We start from the raw sequence: 24,560 nt of genomic DNA on the forward strand, positions 1-24,560 counted from the left end.
GGGGGCCCCCTTCACAGGCGGGCCCCCGCCCCAGAGACAGGACGGCTCAGGATGGCAGCCTTCAACAAGGGCCACCCCTGGGTCAGCAGGTGTGGACCTCAGTGTCGCCTCCAGACTTATATTAGTGCCTGATATGGGTGTTCAAGTGGTTGAAACCACCTTTAAGGGACCGTTACCCGAAAATTCCGTGGGTCTGGTGATCGGGAGATCCTCCACGGCCCTTCGGGGTCTCATAGTAGTCCCGGGGGTCATAGACTCAGACTACACAGGACACATTAAAATTATGGTTCAATCTCTTGTGGGTACTATGGTAATCAATAAAGGAGACAAGATAGCGCAGCTCTTGCTGCTCCCCAGTCTCCACAAGAGATTCCCCTCAAAGCAGAAAATTAGAGAAAGTCAAGGTTTCGGTTCCTCAGGGGAAGTCTTCGAGGGACTCCATATAATACTTGATAAAAGGCCCATGCTCTCACTTAAGGTCAATGGCAAGAATATAACAGGGCTCCTAGATACAGGAGCTGACCGTTCCATTATCTCTAGAAAGGATTGGCCCTCCAACTGGCCCACCAACACTGCAGATAACACGCTGCAGGGCCTGGGGATGGTGTCAGCTCCTCAGGTTAGTGCTTCAACCCTGCTCTGGTGTGATGAGGAGGGTCATCAGGGCCATTTCCAACCATTTGTGTTGCAGTTGCCAGTGTCTCTATGGGGAAGGGACATCCTCACTCAGATGGATGTCACGCTTACGTCAAACTGCTCCCCTCAGGCTAAGGATATACTCAGGAACCAGGGATATACCCCCGGCAAAGGCTTGGGCAATGCCCTACAGGGTCGGACATCCCCAATACCAGTAGAGAACAAAAAAGGTAGGCAAGGGCTGGGTTTTTCTTAGGGGCCGCTGAAGAAGCTCTCCTACCCACTTCGATCAAAATCACCTGGAGGTCAAATGATCCGGTTTGGGTACCTCAGTGGCCCCTGCCTAAGGAGAAGCTATTAGCCTTGTCAAAAATAGTCAGTACACAGCTTAGATTAGGACACATTAAGCCGTCAACCTCCCCATGGAACACCCCCATTTTTATAATTAAGAAAAAGTCTGGCAAGTGGAGGCTGCTCCATGATCTAAGGGCGGTCAACGCGCAGATGCAGTCCCTGGGGGCGGTCCAGAGGGGACTGCCAGCTCTCTCAGCCATCCCTAAGTCCTGGCCAGTTTATGTTATAGATCTTAGAGACTGTTTCTTCTCAATCCCCCTGCATCCAGAGGACACTCATAGGTTCGCCTTTACTTTACCCACCATTAACCAAGAAAGCCCTGATCTCAGATACGAGTGGATAACGCTGCCCCAAGGTATGGCCAACAGTCCCACTATGTGTCAGATTTACCTTGATTCCCTACTGGCCCCCCTACGGAAATCCTTTCCCAAGATAAGATGTATACATTACATGGACGACCTTTTACTCAGCGGCAGGGACCCAGACATGCTAAATAATATGCTCGGCCAGTTGGTCGAGGCCCTGAGACAAGCTAATCTGCATGTTGCCCCCGACAAGATTCAGGGAGGAGAAATGGTGACCTACTTAGGCGCGAAAATCTCCCCTATGCTAGTCTCTCCACAGAAGGTCACCATTAGGACGGATGGCGTTAGGACCCTAAATGACATGCAAAAACTATTGGGAGACATTAATTGGATTAGGCCATATTTACATATACCAAATTCAGATCTCAAACCCCTGTTCGACCTTCTAAAGGGAGACCCAGATATAGCCTCCCACAGGAGGCTCACTCCTGAGGCAAGAGCTGCCTTACAGAGAGTGGAAAAAGCCTTAGGTGGGGCTACCTTACACAGAATTGAACCAGGGCGACCCTTTGATGTCTGTTTGCTACAGACTAGTCTACAGCCCACAGCGGTGATTTGGCAGAAAGGACCATTACTGTGGATACACCCTAAGGTCTCACCTGCAAAAGTCATAGAGCATTACCCGGAGGCAGTCGCTTCATTGGCCCTTGAAGCGCATGATAGAGCTGTCCAACATTTTGGCTCAGGACCACAAGCCATCCGAGTACCCTATACCGCCAGCCAGATCAAGACCCTGGCTGCCTGCATAGATACGTGGGCCATTCTGAGATGTGTTTTCCATGGGGATATAAACAATCAATACCCTAAAGACCCTATCTTGTCATTTGTCACTCAGCACCCTATAATTTTTCCAAAGGTTACTGCCTCTGAGCCATTAGTCCCAGCAACTACAATATACACAGATGGCTCCAAGACGGGGATAGGCGCCTATGTGATCCTAGGCAAGCCCCCGGTTACCATACAATTTGAACCTGATCAGCCTCAGGTGGTAGAACTGCAGATCGTTAAAATGATTCTTGAACGGTTCTCAGAAGCCATTAATATTGTCTCCGATTCTAGGTATGTGGTCAATGCTATGCAAGTGCTTGAGACTGCCGGTTTAATTAGATCCACTTCCACAGTGGCTGGGCTGTTCCTGTCTATCCAGACATTGCTTCAGAACAGACACCATAAGGTCTTCACCACCCACATAAGAGCACATACATCCCTGCCGGGGCCCATGGCACAGGGGAATGCGGCTGCTGATACTGCCACTCGCCCGTTATGGATTTTTACCTTACTAACACCAATTGAACGAGCCCGTGCCTTCCATGATAAGTTTCATGTCAATGCCAGGACACTAGCAAACCATTTCCATGTTTCCAGAGCAGATGCACGAGATATCGTGCGACTATGTGACTCCTGTGCCACATACAAACCTGCCATACCGATGGGAGTAAACCCTCGAGGTTTGATCCCTGGTGATGTTTGGCAGATGGACATCACACATATACAGGAGTTTGGGACTCTTAAATATGTTCATGTTTCCACAGACACCTGTTCTCACGTCATATTCACAACAGCAGAAACAGGTGAAAAAGTGTCTAATGTGATCAATCATTGCCTGGCGGCTTGGGCCGCATGGGGCAAACCAAAAATATTAAAAACTGATAATGGACCAGCCTATATAGGCAAAGCCTTCAATGAGTTCTGCAAAATGATGGAGGTTCATTTAAAACATGGTATCCCATACAATCCCCAAGGTCAAGGAATCATTGAGAGGGCTCATAGAAGCCTCAAAGAAATTTTACAAAAACAAAAAGGGGGAGTAGGCCAAGGCCTGGCCCCAAAGGCACGATTATCCATGGCACTATTCACACACAATTTTTTAAATTTAAATAATGATAATTGCTCCCCAGCCGTGGAGCACTGCAACCCTTCCCCCAACCATAAAGGGTGGGTGAAGTGGAAAGATGTCCTGACAGGACAATGGATGGGCCCGGATCCGGTAATCAGCTGGAACCGAGGCGCGGTTTGTGTTTTCCCACAGGAATCAGGACGAGAACCACTGTGGGTACCGGAGAGACTGACACGGGCGACAAAGCCCTCGACTGAAGATCAGACCTGCCCTACCGGAGATCCATCACAGACCAACCAACAAGATGAATAGAGATAGCGGTAGCCCGAAATGGACAAGAAGATCCTCAGGCATATGCATGGCTCGCTTGCCTAGCCTACGACCGAGTCTAGGGGTGGTGAGCTTCCCACACTCCTCCTCTAAAAAATTATGACATAGCTGGGTAGGAGAGTCAATGACGGGTAAGAGCGTACTCCCCCGGTGCGACTCAACCTAAGCCAGGCCCTACCCCATCCTGCACGTAAGCCGCTGGACTGTTAGATGCTGCCCAGGTCTAAATTTCTCTCCGAGGGGATTTCTTTACGGAGAGAAAATGAGTGCAAGCTTGTGTGCATCCAGGTTCCGTCCAGTTTGTGCCTGGCCCTAGAAAAAGGACGAGGGCCTCAGGGCCTTGGCAGACCATGGGACGGCCGACCAGGGTCTAAGCCAAGGACCTACGGTGGGCCTACACATAGGGCATAAGCCTCTGCACCCAGTCCAGGAAGGGCTACGATGCGCACATTCATAAAAAATAAAAAAGGGGGAGATGTTGGGAGCCGCAGCCCCGAGCCCGGTCGCCTTACTTGGCGGACGTGAGGCCTGTAGTAAAGAGTAAAGCCTGAGGTAGATTACCCCTCCCATCGAGCACGTTAGTTTCCTGCTTACCGCGTAAGCAACCCGCTCAACAATATAGTCTGCCTGGCAACTGATGATGTTAGCCAATCAGCTTGCCTTGCTTACTTTAACATGATTGGACACTGTATCCGTATATATACTGGTGCCACCCCTGGGGGGGAAGAAGAAGCCCGGAAGTAGAAGCCCAAAAGGAGCCGCGGGGAGCGGACCAAAGGAGGCTTCGGCTGGGAGCGATCCCAGGGCAGGCTGTACGGAGAAGGAAAATAAAAAGAAAAGGTTGTCCACTGCCAGACTTTGTCGTGTGTCCTTCCTGCCGGCCGGGAGCGGACATCGACATAAGGAGAAAGCGTAATAACAACTGGCCCATTTGGAGGAGAGAGAGGGATGAGTCTGATCCAGGCTTCCCTCCTCAGCCTGTAGACAGCCATCGTCTCCTTCTGTCTTTACCTGGTCTTCACTCTGAATGTGTTTTCCCACATTTAGATGGACTCACTGTAGGTCACTGGCTCATCCTGGCTAATTCCCATGCCCAGAGTCTGCTTTCAAAAGAAGATGAGAACTGAGTGGACAAGAATTATAGTCATTTTAATGTCTATTTTTCCTGTAAGATTTGTGAGCACACAGAACAGGCAGCATCCAATAAAGGAGAGAACATTCAACAGCAATGGTTTAGTAAAGAAAATTTAATACGGCAACTAATTACAGAATTCGGGAAAGGGTTAAAAAGCTGAACAGGATGGAAGATGTGTCCAGAGATTAGCCACAGTGTGATTGTCCACCAACTCTAATACTGGAGATAAAGGAAAGAGAAGGTCCTAGACAGCCCTCAGCGCAGCCAGGACCAGCCCCAGGGGGAACATCGACAGCAGAAAACAGGAAATAAACACCCTGGCTTCTCCTTTCCTCCTAGTATCTCACCAGTGTTTTTTACTAGTCACACTTGGCCAGAGTCGGCTGACAAGGGATGAGGCAGTTTTCCAGATTCTCCAAAGGTAATTATATAGCTCTATGTTTATCTGTATAATGTCTTAAGCTAGCATATGTTCTAAAGCAAGAACATCCTAGAATCCCTAGAGTAAAATCTACGTGGTCAAAGTTCATTCCTTATAATATTCACTAAACTCACTTTGCTATTTTTTTAGGATGTTTACATACCTACCATAAATTAACTTAGCAAGCAGTTCAGGGCTTGAACTCATTCTGCAGCCCAGGCTGGCCTCTAACTCACAGAGATCCTCCTGCCTCAGCCTCCTGAGTGCTGGGATTACAGGTGTGAGCCACCACACCCAGCTTTCCACTGTTTTCTCATGAGGACTATGTTAACCTCATAAAATCGAGACACTTGTTCATGGTTACTTTTGTCCCGACACAGTTTAATAGCACGGGGAGTTGTCACCATCTTTGATTATTTAAGCGTTCATGATTCAGTGTGTGAGGTTTTATCCCATTTATTTCTTGCCATCCGTTTGTTCCTCACTTGGCTGCTACCACTTCTAGTACAATCTCTCCCAACTCTCCCTTCCTTTATTTTCATTTTCCAGCTATACTGAGCTAAACTCCTGCCTTGTGGGTTTGCAGTGGAGGTCCTTGCCTTCTCTTGTCCAACTCCTCCTGAACCTGTGCTTAGATGTCACTTTCTTCTAGAAAGCCTTGACATGCCCTGATCCCGGTCGCCACTGCCCATCTCTGGGCATGCTCCTGGCCTGGCCTGCCATCATCTTTGGTAACCGCCTGCTCACTTACCTCTCTTTCAAACACTAAGCTTAACGGACAGAATTTGTCAATTAAGTCAGGATTTGTCTATTTCTCATCATAATCGTCATGCCTGGAAAATACTAGGTCCTTAATTATACAGAATGGCGCACAGCTTGAGCATCTGTCTTAAGTTACTTTTTACTCACTGCTGAGACAAAATACCTGGAGCCCAAGTTGGGAAAGGAAAGGTTTATCTCTTATAATTTATGGAGGTTTCAGTCCACACTCAGTTGGCTCCAAGGCAGGCGGGCATGGCTGGGCCACAGTTCATGGCAGCTGCAAACAGCAAGCAGGAACCAGCCATGAGCAAGACACGCCTTCTTCCTGCCATTACATCACATCCTGGCTTCACCCCTTTGTGGGTGGAGCACTGACACCATCAATCCAAGCACTAGACAATGAACCAATCACAAATGCACAATGCAAACTCATGAGGCCTGGGGGCCACAGACATAAACTATGACAGCATCCCTAAACCAAAAATCCCAGGATTCAGAATGTTCCAAAGTTCAAATTTCTTGAGTACTGACAGAACATCATAAGTGGAAAATTCTACATGTGATCTCAAGCGACAGGTCAAAACACAAGTGCACTAAAAAATTTTACAGACTTAGTTTTAGTCTCTCTCTCTTTCTCTCTCTCTATATATATACAGTATATAGTATATATATATTCCATATTAATCTCTATATATAGTATATACTAAAACTGTACTAAACTATATATAGAATAAAACTAAATTTATAATATATATAAAATTTATATTAATTACATATAATTTATAATATATTTATATATTATATATATATAACATAAGTTAATCTTGTATTTAGGCTTGGGCCCCCTCCCTGAGATATTTAAGTACATACAAATATTCCCAAACCCCAAGTGTTTCACATACGAGTTACTCAAACTGTGTGTAATCTTGCGGTTTAGACATAAGGGAAGGAAGAAGAAAATGAATCTTGGGTGCTACTAGAGAATGAGGGTGGCCAGCCACTCTGGAGGACAAGGCGGCAGTGCTGCTTACACGAAGCACAGGGTCCCTCAGGATCCACAGGGGATTGGTCCAGGGCTCCTCTTAGACACCAAGTCTACAAATGCTCAAGACAGTTACACAATACAGCTTGTTATTTGCATATAACCCATGCATATCCTCTCATGTACCTTCAATCTTCTTTAGATTTTAATTTCTAACGCAATGTAAATGTTATATAAATACTTAAGCACTGTACTGCTTCGGGAAGGATAAGAACAAAAGCCTGTCCATGTTCAGCGCAGATGCAGTTTTTAAAAAGCTATTTTCCGCCTGCAAGTGGCTAAATTCTTGAATGCAGAACCCACTGATAGGGAGGACCCTGTACAGGCACACTGTGAGCAGGTGACCCTGCTCCTGGGCCCAAGCCCCAGAGAGATTCTCACACAAACCCACAATGGGACTTGCGCGAGTTTCCCTCAGCATTGTGTGTGGATCTGGGAGTGGGAATCAAGCTGGGTGTCCACGCACAGGAAAGAAGGGCAACATGCAGTGGACACAAAGCCCGGAGAGCGGTGAAACAAGAGATGGGCAGAGACAGTGACAGACATAGTGGTGAATTATAACACTAAGAAACAGAGCAAAGGCTATAAAATGACACCACTTATACAAAATAAAACTATACGCACAGGGCTGGGGAATTAGCTCAGCGGCATAAGCGCCTGCCTTGCAAGCAGGCAGTCATGAGTTCGATCCCCAGTACTGATAAAAAGGAAAAAGACAAAAAAAAAAAAAAAAAGAAGAAGAAGAACTGGGTATGTATCTCAGTGCAAAGGCCTTCAGTTCCATCCCCTGTATTGGGGGGGAAATAAAAAAAAGGAGCTAGCCCAGATGTACGACACCAAAATGCTGAGAATGAGGATAATTTTGTTCCTTCCCCACTCCTACGGTCTGAAAACACAGAAAGAAGAGGAAACAGATCTACACCTAGATGCAGCCCAAAGATTGAGACAGAAGAGATGATTTGACAATCTAAGCCCACACTCGGGTTCAGCGACCTCAAAAAGTCTTTCAAATTAAACCATTTAATTAAACCATCTGCTGCAGACGGAACTCAGACAACAGGCGCCGTATAAAGAGCTTAGCACTTTACACCACCGTTCTCAGCACGGAACAAAAATGAGCTACGTGTCAAGCAGGGAGAAGACAGAATGAAGAAGACACCGCTTCCTGATCTCTGGTAGCTGTTCTCTCAATTAATATTTTCAGGCACCAACTCTTAAAGTGTGCCACTCTGCCAAGGAAGCACAGAGTCGTCACGAAGTATGACTTGCTACTCAGGTCTCAGAATTTTCAATCTAGCGAGAGATCAAACTCAGATAAGCATCAAGTACAGCCAAAAAGCCACCTCATCTACGGACAGATGGAAAGCAAGTCATGACACGTTACATGACCAGCGCTATAGCCAGCGTCTGAAGAATAGAGACTAACATGGACGGGGGGAGGTGAGAATGGCTCGGTGGAAAAGACGTTAAAAATGCAGTTTCTTTACTCGTAAATAAACGTGTTTAAAGATGGTGAAATGACGAAAGATTAATTAAGGAGAAAAAATAACTTGGAATGTTTGAGTGGTTCCTCCACACTCTGCTTTCAAGTCTACTTAGCATATGCTGTACTCTGGCATCTTTGAAAGCCAAAAAGTGGTTCTTTAACCACAGTTTGTACCTGTGTTTGTTTTGTCACTCTGCAGTGACGGGGACTGAGCCCAAGGCATCTCAGAGAGGGGCTTTACTAGTAAGCTATAATGCCACCCTCTATAGTTTGCATCACAATACTCAAAAATATTGCTGTCTCTTTAGAGAGGCCAAAAGCCACTTGATAACCTGGTTAGGAGAAGTCATTTCCAGGAAATGTCTGCTTTTGTTTTGTTTTTATTTGTTTGTTTGTTTTAAACAGAGGGAATTTTTCCAGAAAAGAGTTAACCTAGCAGTCCCAAGGCTGCCATTATTTAAAAGGCCAGGCTGACCCTTGGCTGGCATTTGGAAACTTAGGGTTCCCACTATTCTAACCGGTAACACTGGGGCATTGTGCCTACACTATTTGTATGAACACAGTGGTTTCTGCTGAACAGCTGCTTTCCCGCTGCAGTCTGGAATGTGGAATGTGCTGGGCAGCGGGGTCTACATGACCAGATCTCAGGAGAAAAACCCTGAGCACAGGTCTCCATGGCTTCCCGAGTTGGCAGCATTTCACATGTGCTGGCACTGGTCACTGGGGAGGGGGCAGATCGTGTGTGACCTCACGGGGCCAGGTTTCTTGGAAACTGGTGCCTGGTTTCCTCTGGATGTGGCCCCACACATCTTTCCCTTTTCTGATTTTACTTTGGATCTTTTATTGTAAAAAATGAAAGTATACAAACCCTATGCACCACTACTACATGGTAAGAATTCTAGGCAGGAGCCCCCTGGTGAGCACCAATCTGCAGGTGGTCTTTGTGACTACTGACACAGAAGTCAATGCAAGATACAGATCACATTTTCTTTATCCAATCGTCTGCTGCTGGGTATGCAGGCTGCTTCCAGGATTTAGCTATTATTAATTGTGCTGCTATAAACACTGGTACACATATTCTCTGTAGTATGACATGGTCTTTTATTCAAATCTATTTTATTTCAAAAAGAAAAGAAATCAGGGGGCAATAATGGTACGTATTTTGTGCATTATCACCCTCAAAGTATTAACTCAGAGCACAAGACATCTGCATTCAATTGTTTGAACAGTATTAGCACAAATCTTTCTCTTCAGTGAACTCAGAGAAATCAGCAGTATAACTATCTTTTTTTTTTTTCAGTCGGTACCAGGGATTGAACTCAGGACTACGTGCTTGCAAGGCAGGCTTTTAGGCTGCTGAGCTAAATCCCCAGCCCAAATAGTATAACTATTCTATCTTTTATATATATGTATATATATATGTAGGAATATATATATATATATATATATATATATATATATATGTTGTAGTATGATGTTTTTAGCTCTTTGGGAAAGACAGTTACTAGGGGAATAGCTAAGTCATTTTTTTTTGAGACAGGGTCTCATCTTGTAATACAGGCTGGCCTTGAACTTACTATGAAGCCCACGTTAGCCTTGAACTCACAGCAAAAATCCTCCTGCCTCAGCTTCCCAAGTGCTGAAATTATAGATGTGCACCACCATGCCTGGCGCATTTGTTTTTTCTTATCTCTTGATGACTGCCATTCTTTCTGGTGTAAGTAGAAATCTTAGCATTGTTTTAATCTTCATGTTTCTAATGATCAAGGATAGTGAACGTTTCTCATATATTTATTGTGGTATCCATACATGATGGAATACTACTCAGCTGTGAAAAGGAAAATTGAGACATTTATAGGAAAATGGATGAACACAGAAAATACATTGTTGAGTGAAATAAATCAAACACATAAGCATAAATAATACCATAGAGTATGTCCTATTCAAGTAACATAAAGTACAAATGAAGAACACAATAAAAGACGGACAGAAGGAAACAAGGGGACAGATCTCTTGCAAATGGGAAAGGGTCCAAGAGGACATGGGAGAGAGGGGAGAGGGAGGGGAAGGGAAATAAATAGAACAAAACTATGCCATGGACAGGAACCTAGTAACCTCAATGAGTGTAAACATCACATATCACAAACAGGAGATAAGATTAAAATAACAAGAATGAAAATGGAGAAAGGGGATTAAGAGGAGGAAGGAGGGTGGCAAGGGGAAGGAATTTAAAAAGTTGTATTTTGTACGCTGACCCACTCCCCAAGATGATTGTAAACTGCATACACGACCAACATGTAGGAATCAAAATAATAAATTCAGGATAAAAGATTGCATGGGAGACTGGGCCAAAATGAAGAACTAAATACATATGTCTGCCTTCTAAATGTCTAAAAATTCTATGGAATGGCAGAGGTATTCTGTTTGGTTTGGTTTGTTTTGGGTTTGGTTTTGTTTTTTGGAACAAGGTCTCTCCCTGTGCAGCGCAGGCTGGCCTTGAACTCATGGTAACCCTCCTGCCTCAGCCTCTCAAGTACTGGGATTATAGGGGTGTACGATTACATCTGGTTACACTTAATTTAACAAACATCAAATTTTTATTCCATATCACAAAATGGCAACACCAAATCATTAGAACCTACACAAAGAAAACAAGTTACTCGAACACAAGGAAGAAAGTATTACACAGCCTTGGAAAGACTTGGGGGACACTGGGTCTAGGAAGAACAGTAGTTTATAAGTGATTATCCTAAAATACATTGTGACACGAAAAGAGAAGATGACGGGCAGATGTAACATCAGGCTATTATTTGTGCAAAAAAAATGAGGAATGAAGAACTTGATTCATAGTTGCTTGTATTTGCATAGAGACTTTGAAAAGACACCTAAGAGGGGCTGGGGATTTAGCTCAGCGGCATAAACACCTGCCTTGCAAGCAGGCAGTTGTGAGTTCGATCCCCAGTACTGATAAAAATGAAAAAGACAAAAAAAAAAAGAAAAGACACATAAGAAACTCAGGACAATGGTTACCTTCTTGTGGGGTATGAGAGGCTGGGTGGACAGGGCAGGGAGTTTAGGGGATCCTTCTGCGAATACAGTATTGAACACTGGGTATCTTTTTTCCCAGTACTGAGTTAAACTCGGGGCCTTCAAACTGATCGACATCCCCAATTGTTTTAAAAAATTTATACAGGAACATCACTGAGTCACTGTCACTGGGCTCGAATTTGTGATCCTCGGGCCTCAGTCATGCAGGAGTAATGGGATAACAGGCTCACCTCACCCAGCTGAACACTGATGATTTAGGATTCAAAAGTTAAAGGTTGGCTGGGGATTTAGCTCACTGGCATAAGCACCTGCCTTGCAAGCAGGTGGTCTTGAGTTCGATCCCCGGTACCGATAAAAAAAAAAAAAAAGTTAAATGTTAAGCCGGGCCTGGTGGCTCACGCCTGTAATCCCAGCACTCGGGAGGCTGAGTTGGGAGGATCATTGTGAGTTCAAGACGAGCCTGGGCTACAAAGTGAGCTCAAGGCCAGCCTGAACTGCATAGCAAGACCCCATCTCAAAAAAGAAAAAAAAAGTTAAATGTTAAAAAGTGGAGACCTAACAAATTTTAAATATGAGAATTAACATTAAAAATACTCAATAAATGAGCTGAAGGACTGCCTGGGAAAAACTAAACATTCAATTGGTGAACTAGAAAGTCAACGCAAGGAACATCCTAGAATGTGATCCATAAAGAGGAAAGGACAGAACATTTGAAAAGAAAAGGTTTAAAAGCCATGTGTGTTGATACACGCCTGTAATCCCAGCAATTGGGAGGCCGAAGCAGGAGGATTACCATGAATTCAAGGCCAGTCTGGGCTACATAAGCGAGTTCAAGGCTGGTCTGTACTATTAGTGAGACTCTGGCTCAAAAATCCAAAAAGAAAAAAATGTCAAGAAACACGAAAGATAAATCAAAAAATTTTAAGAGTTAACTCCAGAAACAGAACATGGAGAGAATATAGGCAAAGAAGTACTAGAAACTTTCCTACTGCCAAAAAGATGTACTAATCTTCAGAAGGAAAGGAACCATCAATTGCTGAGCAGGAAAAACAGAAAAGATATACATACTCCCTGGACACATGATGGTGCTATTTTACACCCCAAGGAGAACAGAAAATTACAAAATATCAAAGAAAATATATCAGCTAACTTACAACAGGAATGGGAATTAGATTTCATAGACTTATTAACTATATTAGCCAGCAAGTAATGAAGCATTATCTTTAAAATTTAGAGTTTTAGCAGACATTGTGGTATACTATTATAATTCCAGCACTTAGGAGGCTGAGACAGGAGGATCTCCACAAGTTTAAGGCCAGCCTAGGATATATAGTAAGTTCTAGGCCAGCCTGAACTATACACAGTAGCAACATACTGTCTTAAAAAACCAAAAGTAAAAAAAAAAAAAAAACCTAAAAGTAAATAAAAAATAAAATTCAGACTTTTAACTTAGAATCTTATACCCAGCCAGCAATATTTACATAGGATAGCCAAATGTTTTTAAACATAAAAGGATCTGAAAAGTTTACCATTCAGAAAATTACTCAGGCCAGGATTTAGCTCAATGGCATAGCAACTGCCTGGCAAGTGTGAGGTCCCAAGTTTGATTCACAATTAAAAAAGAAAAGAAAAGATGGGCCAGGGGTTTAGCTCAGCACCATAAGTGCCTGCTTGGCAAACTCAAGATCTTGAGTTCAATCCCCAGTACAAAAAAAAAGAAAGAAAGAAAATTACTCAGGAAGTTTAAATCTCTAAGGACAAAATGAAACAAGGACATAGTCAAGCAAAATAAATGAGATAAAAAGTATCAGTGATGAACAAATAATAAAACTTACAATTTATCTAAGTAACTGGTTTGTATAATGTACAGACCCCCTAAATTTCATATGCTTTTAACATGGGGCAGGATCAAAATCATGTTAAGGTCTTTTTTCTTGTTTAACTCAAAAGGAATGAATATATACAGATAGTACCGGGAATTGAACTCAGGACCTCGTGCTTGCCAGGCAGGCTCTGTGCCACTGGGCTACACTGCCAGCCCAAACAGATTATACTTAAACAGCAAAAGAAGAATATTTATAGATATGTACAAAAATTAAAGGCATCAAAGGAGCTCAATTTCACTTTCATCAAGGAAATTCAGATTTAAACCACAACGTGACATCTACCAGAGACAAAAATGGAAAAATAAAAAATACCAGCACGAGCAAGCACATGGAGTAGCCGTATACTTTTGGAGAAAATAAACTGAGGCAAACACTGCTGAAAATTCACAGTATTGGGATGTACCTCAGTGGTAGGGCACTCGCCTAGCCTGTGTGAGGGCTTGGGTGCAACTGCTAGAAGGGAGGGATGGACATAGACAGACTGACAGACAGAGAGAGAAGAAAACTGGCAGTGTGTTTTATGAGCAAGCATTCCACTCCTGGATATATCAATAGAAATGCATACATTCATTTAATAAATAACAAATACTGGATGATTCATAGCAGCATTACTCATGACAATCCAAAACAGCACACAACCCCAAAGCCAATCAAAGCAAAATTAACATCTACATTATGGATATACACACAATGGAATATAGGTAGCAATAAAAATGATGTACAAAGGAATAGAGAGGAAAGGAAATAGTAAGCAGGTAGATAAACCTGATAAACACTGACCTAGGAAATAATAACAACTGCAATGTTTAATTCAAAAGATTAAAGTAAAAATAACAGTTAAAGTTAAATGGGAATGAACAGAATCAATTAGGAGCCCTTGCCTTGTTTGGGAAGAGGACCAATTGATTGAATAAGTGATTTAAGTTTTCAATTCAGAAGGCTAGCACTTGAGCAAAATACGTTTAAATTAAGCAGAAAGGCAAATATTAACAACAGAAATTATTGGTGTAGAAGAATAACCAATAAAACCCAAAGCTGGTTCTTCAAAAGGATTAATAAAAAGCAATCAAGCAAGCTTGACCAATAAAAGAAAAAAGGGATAAAAGACATTAATATTAAGAACGATAACATCACAAATGCATGAGTTTATTTTCGTATAACAAACTATATAAAACATCGTGCTACCATATGTTAAAATTCAACAATGTTTCTGACTTTCTAAAACAATGAAAGTTACCAAATTGATTTGAAGAAATAGAAAACCTGAAAAAAAATCAATGATTGTGGAAAAAAACTAAACGATAGTTAAACACTGCTATCAACTTTGTAAAAAACAGCAGTTCTGGGGTGCACATCAGTGGTAGGGTGTTTGTCTAGCCTGGGTTATGCCCTGGATTCAATCCTCAGCACTGCAAAACAGAAACAAAACAAAACACCAGCAGTCTGCAGCCAGATTCTGCCAAACTTCAAGAAACAGATTATTATTCTGTTCCAGAACACAGAAAATGATGAGGTTTCCCAGTTTAATCAGCAAGAAGAGCATAATCCTACTTAGGAACTCACAAAAATGGGGAAGAAAACTATATACCAATCTCATTTATAAATATGGATACCAAAACTAAGTAATCAGATGGCATGCTGAATCTATCAAACTAACCAAAAGCATATTTTAAAGTGTCCCAGGATTATAGAGAAAAAATCTAGTACCATAATCACATATGGAACAGTTCTAACAAGGAAACCGACATGGTCATATGAATGTATGCTATACAAAAGCATTTGGAAAAATTAACACTTTCAAACTCTTAGTAATTAGGCACAAATAAAATTCACTTAAAGTGACAGACTAAGCTACCACAGTAGGGGAACATTCCCCTAAAACCAAGCCCGAGACAAAGATGTCCTATTTAACTTAAAAGTCAACAAACGTGAAGGTGACCAATGGACGACAAGAAATAAGAAAAACATGAGAAAGAGACCTAAGTTGTTACTAACAAATAATAACATTACCTACCTGGTACAGCCAAGCAAATCCACCGAAAACTACCATTAAACAGCTTCAGAGTTTAGCATGGAAGAGGCTCAGCTTCAGCTCTACCAAAGGAAATGTGCTCGTTCTCAGAGCTAATCATGCAAAGCTAGTCTCTGTAAATTATTGGGATTGACAAATTCGTGCCCCAACCTTAAACGCTGAAACGACACACTGTTTGAAAGTGGATAAACAAATCTTCTAAAACCAAAACTCATTCTGAAGGGCTGCGCTGTGACTCTACTCAAAAATACTTTTATCTCTCGCCTCCAGCCGCCACAGTTAGCAATGGATAAGCAACCAGTCCAACATAATTCATCCGATAGAGGGCAAGGAAGAGCACCTTCATGAGAATTTTTTTTCCTCCCCGAAGCGTATACTGTTTATTATATAAACTTGCGTGCTGGCAAATGGAGGTCCCACAAAATAAAAATAAGATATTCAGAGTCAAACTTGCTTTAAAGAAAAAATGCATAAGCACATACAACTAATTTTGTCTTAAAGGCTTTTGGGAAAGGAGGCTGTTACCGTCGCGCTCGGGACAGGCTCCGGGTCACCGGGACAGCCGTGAACACCCCACGGTCCCCCGGGGCTCACAGGTGGGCCAGCTGTGGCTCGCGCGCTGACCGGCCCTGCGCGGTCACCCCAGGGCGCGACTGCGGCCAAGGGCTTGCAGGTCCCTGACTCGGCACAGCACCCGGCAGGCGGCACCAGGGAGGGCGCGGGAGGCTCCCGGGCTCCATAAGCCGGGCAGAGCGCCCGCACACCTTCCCCACCGCGCGGGGGCTGAGACTGACCCCCGGCCGCGCCGGCAGCCACCTGGCCCTGGGTCTCGGGCTCCTGCGCCACCCCAGGGGGCCCCAGAGAGGAGGGGCGGCCCCCTGCGGGTGCCACCTGCAGCACAGACGCCCCTGCTCCCAGGCTGGGCGAGACAGGGCAGGACGTCTCTAGCGCCGGGGGCAGACCTGCTGCGTGCGGGGCAGCGCGGCCACAGCTGCGGCGGCCGCAGCGCGTCTCCCCAGGGGGGCGTCCTGCGTCCCTGCGCCCGGACTCCCGCGCTCTCACGCCGACCCAGAAGACGACGCGGCTGAGGCACAGAGAAGCTGGCGCCCATGCTGCTCCCACTCACCCGCCGGGCTCGGCTCCCGCTCCGTTCCCGCCGACGCTGCAGCAGCTCGCAGCCCTCTGCCCGCAGCCACCGCGGTTCCGCGCTCACGGATGCTGACGAAAGGTCCAGCGGTCCCACGGGCGCCTTTCCGCCTACCGCCTGCAGGGGGCGCGCGCGTGCTGGCGCGAGGCTCCCTGGGAGTTGTAGTCTAGTAATCGCCGTGTCTTTGCCGGGCGGATGGTCTGGCTGCAGCTGGTGGTCAGTGCTTTCTCACAGTTTCCTCTGTCCCCTCAAGCACTCATCCTCCACTCCTGGATAACTGACGTAGGAGGGTTTCACTGGGAGGTCTGGACCGCCCTACTTGGCATTCCAGACCAGTGTAAAGTGTGCAACCGGTAGGATACTTATGTAATTTCAGCACTTCGGGAAGATGAAGAGGGAGACTCTCAAATTTGGAAAACTTAATGACTTCGTCAGACCCTATTTTACATCCCCATATATATTCCATATATATACATATATATATGTAGCTCAGTGTAGAGGCCCTGGATTAAATCCCCAACATTTAAAAAACGTAATGTGTGGTATTGGGACCAGTAGCTTCAGCATGGTGTTGAAAGTTGATAAAACTTCAAATTCTCCTACCTAACAAGGCTATTTGATTTTTCTTTTGTTATTTCTTTGTTTTTGTGGCTCTGGGGATTGAGCTTATAGCCTCACATCTGCTAAGCAGACCTCTACCACTGAGTTACTCTAGGTCTATTTGGTTTTACTGTATCAAAACCTCTGAAAGTGGGACCCAGAAATGTGCATTTCTGCAAACGCCTCAAGTGACTCTGAAGTACCTTCAAGTTTGAGAACTTGACTAAGCTTCCCCTGATTCCCCTTACCCAGGATTTTATGTTTCTTATGCAGTACAGTACAGTACTTACATGCATGCATACCTGTGTGTCCCTAGGTAAACTGAAGAAGGTATTTCTGTCCTAGCCAAAATCTCTCCTCTCACCGTACACCATGTCCACCCACATCTCCAGCCTGCCTCCAAGACACCCAAAACAAGGTCATGACCAAACTTGGGATTTTCACTCAACCTGGTTCTCTCCAGTGGGCTTTACCAAGGGCTGAGGAACATCTGCTGTAGTTATAAACTGGACCTCAGTGAGAGCTATGACAGGAGCTGGAGTCTGATTTGAGGGCGCAGCGATCAAACACGACCAATTCTTGCCAGATGTGCTGGCGAGGGCAAAAGACACCGTGGGTGGGCCGGATGTGAATGTACTGTTGGAAATCTGCTATTTTGTTTGTTTATTTATTTACTATGGGAGAAATATTAGCATATTTAAAGACTTGTGAAAAAATCCAGTTGATAGGGAGCTAGCTGGCTAAAACTTCGTGCTTCTGTAGCAAATTATACATGCTTAAAGGGACAGACAGGCACGCGTGGGTGGAGGGCGCCTCTGTTAGTGGTTCTCCATCAGGAACAGTTGTCTCCTACACACACATTTGGCAATGTGTGGAACTAGCTTTGGCTGTCACGATTGGAGGCAGCGCTCCTGGCATGTAATGAGTAGAGGCCTGGGTGACTGCTGAACATCCTGCCATACAAAAGGCAGCCCCTGAGCAAAGATCGATGCAGCCCAAATGTTAACAAGTGTTGAGGTTCAGACAGCAACAACGCCTCTGTGAAGAAGCAAAGAAGAGCAGTGGTTTCATTTGGAAAAGCCAAAGGAATTTTGTCTGCAAAGGAATAAAGGAAGTTATCGGTGAGGGTGGGCAGATGTGAGTATGTGTAAAATGCAGACCCGTGAAGACAATAAGATTCATTATGACGCCCATTCTGGTTGACTGTTATCTTCTTTTGAAGTCCTGTAATGTCTCCAATGTTTTGGTTTTATTCTTTACTGTTTTGTTCAATTTTATTATAGCTGATGTTATAGGCAATTCTTTTTAAGATAGCAAGAGGCAGTATGGTAACCATTGTTGATCACCTTATATTTTGTTTTTACATTATGTATTATGTCCATCCTTTTGATTTGACTGACTCTGTTCTGTTATGTCACATTTGGTAGTACTCTCTTGAAAAAAAAAAAGTAATAAGAACTGTGGGAGTAATAAAACCCAAAATGTGTAATTGTCATTGTACAAAAGAGAGGAAAAGAAAGTGCTCTACAGGATATAACTGCATGTATATTTAAGTGTATAAGATAGATAACCATATCACTGACTTTTGTTGGCTCATTGAACAGAACTGTTTGCAGTCTCACTGTTTGAATGTCTACTTTATATGCTTTAATTTTGTAACTTGAACAACTATTTCTAAGATGACAATATGTAATCTATTAACTAATGACTTCCTACTGTTTACTTTTTCTGAAATTCTGTATAACTTATACCCTTTCTCTGTTTTTTTTTTCTTTTCTTTTTCTCCTCAAATAAAATTTAAAAAAAGAAGAAATGCAGACTCTTGGGATCTAAGCTGAGCCAGAAGAAAAGTAAAGCAAGAACCAAATAGTTAGAAGGAGGTTGTAGATTCAGTAGTCTGGAAGTTTTGGGGGTGTCAAATTCCTTTACCTTACTAAAGCTATTGGAAAACCAGACCGGAGAGGGATTTATAATAAGAGAATAGGGACAATCTCTGGTGATCAGATCAGGGTAAAAACCATGCTGCCAGAGTGAATTATTGTGTCCCCCACGAATTCATGTGTTGCAGCCCAGGTTCCAGTGTGATGGTATTTGCTGGGGGTGGGGGTGGTGATAAGTTGGAGACTTCATGAATGAAACCGGTGCTTTTATAAAAGAGACCCCAAGAGCCCCTTGCCAGGTGAGGACATGACATCAAGGTGCCATCCGTAAACCACAAAGTGAGCCCTCGCCAGACACCTGCCTCCATCTTGGACTTCCAGCCTCAATGATGAGAAACAAATTTCTATTTTACCTAGACTGTGATTGGGGGTGTGAGCTGGGGATTAAATTTAGGTTCTCTGCGTTGAGCTACATCTCCAGTTGGTCCTATTTTTTTTACTACTTCTTTTTTGAGACAATATTTTACCAAGTAGCTAAATTACCCAGGCTGGCTTGAAATTTTACTCCTGTCTCAGTCCCCCAGAGTGTTGGGATTACAGGCATGTGCCACACGCCCAGCCCGAGTTCGTGATACGCATTTTTATTTATACTATCCAGAAAGATGTCCAGACGGATAGCAAGCATAGAGTTAGGGCCACCAGGTACCTTATGTGGATTGTGCAGTGCCCACGTTTGAAGTTGAACTTGAGTGTGTTCATGTGCCACGTCCAATCTTTCTACAAATCTAGTTGACTTGACTTTTTAAAAATTGTGTGTGTGTGTGTGTGTGTGTCTGTCTGTCTGTCTGTCTCTCTTTCTCTCCTTCCAACCCTGTTTGTATACCAATCCCTGTGGAATGAATGGTCAGGTGACTGCGTCTCACAATTGCAAGACTGGTCTGACCTTAGAAAATCTGTCCATGTCATTCTGTTAGGACACATTAAAAGCAGAGAACTTCGGCTGGGTATGGTTGTGCGATCCCAGGGCTGTGTGTAATCCCAATGCTCAGGAGGCCAGGGCAGGAGGATCACCACGAGTTCAAAGGCAACCTGGGCTACATACTGAGTTCAAGGCCAGGCTGAACTACAAAGTGAGATTTTGTCTCAAATAAATAAATAAATAAATAAATAAAGGAGACAACTTTGTATTAAAAAAAATCATTTGATAAAACAATGCTTATTTCTGTGAATTTAAAAATACAAAAAAAATTCTAAGCCAGATAAATAATCCGAGATCTTCGGTAAACCTAGCACTTCTTGGTGAAACATTTGAAGCATTCCCATTCAAGGTCAAACCAAGAATGCCTGCAATCTCGTCCAAGTAGTTGAGAAGGAGAAACAAAGACCAATAAAACCCTAAGGGTGGACGGCCTTATGGCTCTTGCAGATGATCAGTCCCCGCCCACAGCAGCTGGCTGGCGATGGCTCCTGTGAAGTTGGCTCCGCAGACAGCAGGACCCAGATGCATCCACGGGATGATGGATGTTTTCTCGGCGTGATGCCATTGGATGCAGGAACTCCTCTCCCAGCGGAGGGACCCTCCCCTCCCTCTCTTCATACTTTGGGGCTCTAGACTGTGATTTATGTTCCTTCAAAGGATCGACTCATCCAGAAGGCTGGAGTGTGCGACACATACATGAGATCACTGTTGAAAATATAATTCTTTCTACAGCACCACGGCGTCCAGAGGCAGGGGTGAGGCCCTGGGCAGCCTGTTCACACTTAAGCATAGTGATTTCCATGGGAGCCTCTTTTTCTTCTGCCTATTTGTTTCACCAGGTTTCTGCCACTCTAACAAACACCTGGGGTAATCTACCTATAAATAAAAATGTTTTGGATCACGGTTTTAAAAGTTTTAGCCCATGGGTGATTGGCATTGCTGCTGGGGCCTGTGGTAGCACACGATGGCAGAAATGTGTGGCACAGAAAACTGCTTAGCTCGTGGCCGGGAAGGAACAGAGCCGAAGGAAGGGGTTGGAATCTCAATGTTCCCTTCAAGGACAGGTTTTCAGTGACCTTAAGACCCCTCACTACCCTGTACCCCATGGAGGATCTGTCAACGCTCAGCAGCGCCACCACTGTCTTGAACATGTGGTACCTAAATTCACTGCATATCCCAGGTTGCCTCAAATTAGTGGCAATCCTCCTGCCTCGGCCTCCGGAGTGCTGGGATTAGGTTTGTGCCAGGTTTAAATTTAAACCGCTGTGCCAGGTTTAAATTTTTTTTTGAAAAAATAAAACATAACTTCCTTAGCTACTTACATGAATCTTAAGCAATTTATTTGTAAAAGTTATATGCATTTCTGTTCCGACTGTTATCCAGAGAAAAAGATCAGGCTCCGGGTTTATACCATACATATTAGGGTTTTGCTGCCACCTAGAGGACTGATGTAGTTACTGAACTGTGTGCAAAATTCCGAGCCTCAATGGTAGAGGTTGCTTTTCATCAAAGTAGAATTTCTTGGAGGTTTTTTTTTTTTTCAATCACTTTTAGATGTTTTCTGGTAAGAATGAATAGTATTTCGAATCGTGGACCATTTTAAGATGTTAAACAATGGACACTAAAAAATGCATTATGTAGTATTCCAAGACATTTCCTAGGGTCCTGGGATCACTGAAAAATCACACTAAAATTTAGTCCTCAGATAAGAACTTCTCTTTATGATAATTAACTAAAATCTTTGAATATCATTAAATTTTAAATACAATTACAGCTAGGCATGGTGGTGCATGCCTATAATCCCAATACTCAGGAGGCTGAGGCAGGAGGATTGCTATGAGTTTGAAGCCAGCTTGGGCAGCATAGTGAGTTCAAGACCAACCTCAACTACACAGTAGTACCTTGTGTCAAACAAAAGAAAACAAAAGTCAAAGATGACTTAAAAATTACCTAATTGCAAAATTTTTCTGAGCTACATTTTTTCATTTCACAGTTAGATGTTGACCAAGTAGAAATACACACAGTGTGAAAAAGTAGGAAAAAATGCTTAAGTCAGGCCATTTCAAATGTCCCTTGATGTCCCCACACAACCCTGGAAGACCCTAGAGCTCTTCATAAAAATACTTTTTTTCTCTCAAGCTTGTGATAGAATAAATAATGGTTCTCTACTTCCCCTTTGAAGTGACTTTTGACGTTGGGCGCAGCCCTGTAGCTGAAGTTCTGAGACCTAGAGCGTGATCCAACATATCTCTTTCCCACTGACACAGAAGCATTGGAAACACGCATGGCAGTGAGGTCACTGTACAGTTGTGTCCTCCAACACCACAAACACAGCCCCTCCACTGGAATAGAAGACAAGGAAGAGTTAAACACTATTGTCTTCAGTGGCCAAGATACTGAATTTGTTCACTACTGCACTGCAGCCTGGCCCATTCCAACTGCTACGGGGTAGGAGAGTATGGAAGCAGCTTCTAAAAGTAACAGTCTTGGCACTAGATTTTATGGATAGGTACAACCGTGTTCCAGTACAACTTTATTTACACAAAATGATTAATGAATTGCTGGCTTTGACCTATGGACCTTAGTCTGCCAAGTTCCACTTTAGAATCGCCCATATTCGAGTTGTAACTGTAGCTTTGCTGCTGCTATTCTGCCCAAAACTTGGCAAGCTCTTTTGGCCCCAGATTCCTTGTCGATAAAATTGGAATACTAGGACTGGGGATTTAGCTCAGAGGCTCAAACACTTGCCTAGTAAGCAAAAAGTCATGAGTTTGATCCCTTGGATACAAAAAAAATTTTTAGGATACTAATACCCATTCTTAAAGAATGTTAAGAGATTTTGAGATGATGAATGAATGCAATGGGGCTTTTTCAGAGGTGAGTGGATCTAGACTGTGTGACGCTGGAATTAATTCATGGTGCGATGCTAGGATCAAGGGCACTAGAATTGAGGGCATGAAGGCTACCTGCCCTAAGTAGGCTGGATAAGATATAAAGGATAGAAAGAGCTGTGGTTGTCCCTTGTTTTCACTACCTTCTGCCCACCATGAATTGTTTCTCTTCTGCAAGGCCATCCTGCCTAGGAGCCAGCCGATTATGGACTGAAACCTCTACAAACTGTGAGCAAAAAAACCCCTTACCTCCCTTAACTTTGGGCATTGGGTATTTTGTCTCAGTAATGAAAAGAGTAATCAAAGGGTGCCTTGTGTGTAGTATATTTAACAACTGATAGGTGCTGCATTAGTCTAGACAATTAAGAAGCAAATAAATCAACAAGGGTTGGATTAGTCAGGGATAACTTCCTGCAAGACTCCTGAAAAATAAAGGTAGGAGTTGGCCAGAAGAGCAAAGAGAACATCCTATGATTATTACTGATAAGTGCAAGTGATGGCTCAGCTGTACTTCCTTTTTTCCCTTAGGCCCTCAAAGCACAGTTCTATCTTGAGCCATGTCCTCCACTAGCCTACATGGCTTAAGGGCAGCCATCGGGCTTAATCTATGCACCTACCAAGGGACCCACAACGAGGTCTGTGGCACAGGTCTGTAATCACAGCACTCTCTGAGGCTAGTTTGAGCCCAGCCTGGGCAACCTAGTGAGTTAGCAAGATCCTGTCTCAAAACAAAATTTAAAAGGAAGCTTGGGATGTACCTCAGCACAAAAGCTCTGGGTTCAATCTCCGGCCCCAACCCCACACAATAAAATCATTGCCACAACAGCAGCTTCTGTCTATTATATGTCTTCGACAGGGCAAAGTCTGCCCAGGCACTTTCAACACACTTCTTTTTGAATGTGACACCACCTTGGGAAGTAGGTGATCTTTCCATGTATAGACACCATGCATCAAAACCATCCGTTTCGCCAAACTAAATCATTATTCCATTCAGCATAAAAGACAGGGACTTTGGAGACAGAACCATATTTCAACCCTTGGCTCTGCCTTTTATTAACTGTAAGATGTGAGGCAATTCACTTACCCTCTCAGAAGACTCATTTGCTCATTCACAGAATGAAGCAAATAATATCTACCATCCCAGGGTGATGTTACGATTAAATGCAACATTACATTTAATGAAGTGAAAATTCCCTTAGACAATCCCTGGCATACATTATGCACTACACAAAGATGGGATTGCCTCTTTTTTTAGTAGATACTTAGTGTTGCAGAACTGATCCCAAAAGTATAGAACATTACCAGGTCACCACCAAATGTATCTAAAATGGTTGTGGTGTGGGGCAGGTAAAGGTGGGGGGCAAAGGGAAGAATTATCAAGCTTCAAGCACACTCGTCTCTCTTGAACTCAAACATCAGTCTCTAGGTTATTAAACTTTCTTCCCGTTAGAATTGCCCAAGTTAATTAAATTAGAGCTTGTCTGAGACTGCTTCACATCTGCAAAATGAGAGCTATCAAAGAGATCAAGACAAAAAATGCATCTAGCAGGTGTTCCAAGTGACAGCTGGCTGCTGTCAGTATTGCATTTGAGAGGGTACAATTTTCTGGTCCACAGAGGGTCAGAATTTTATGAAGTCATTGCTAAAGTCCCTTTTATCTTTGATGATCAAATTTGAGAACATCCTGGAAAAAGGACCATACTGTGGTTATGAGTGTGGTAACATAATT

At 43.6% G+C, this 24,560-nt stretch overlaps 1 protein-coding gene across 9 annotated transcripts in view; it reads right to left on the minus strand.

Annotated features, from left to right (window-relative positions):
* The window catches only part of Specc1 (sperm antigen with calponin homology and coiled-coil domains 1), a 315,008-nt gene extending 298,423 nt beyond the window's left edge, over positions 1-16,585 (minus strand). For 6 of the 9 annotated variants that reach the window (XM_063242467.1, XM_005002069.4, XM_063242468.1 and 3 more), the window contains exon 1: positions 16,461-16,583. The gene's annotated coding sequence lies outside the window, so the exon portion shown is untranslated. Of the gene's footprint in view, positions 1-15,316; positions 15,562-15,859; positions 15,879-16,460 lie in introns of those variants that run through there. The other 3 variants (XM_063242466.1, XM_063242464.1, XM_063242463.1) reach the window with 3 other exon arrangements.
* Between the last annotated feature and the right edge of the window lie 7,975 nt (positions 16,586-24,560).

This window comes from Cavia porcellus, unplaced genomic scaffold (assembly GCF_034190915.1).
Source record: "Cavia porcellus strain 051 isolate PalLab524CR breed Dunkin Hartley unplaced genomic scaffold, mCavPor4.1 scaffold_32, whole genome shotgun sequence".
Classification (NCBI taxonomy): domain Eukaryota; kingdom Metazoa; phylum Chordata; class Mammalia; order Rodentia; family Caviidae; genus Cavia; species Cavia porcellus.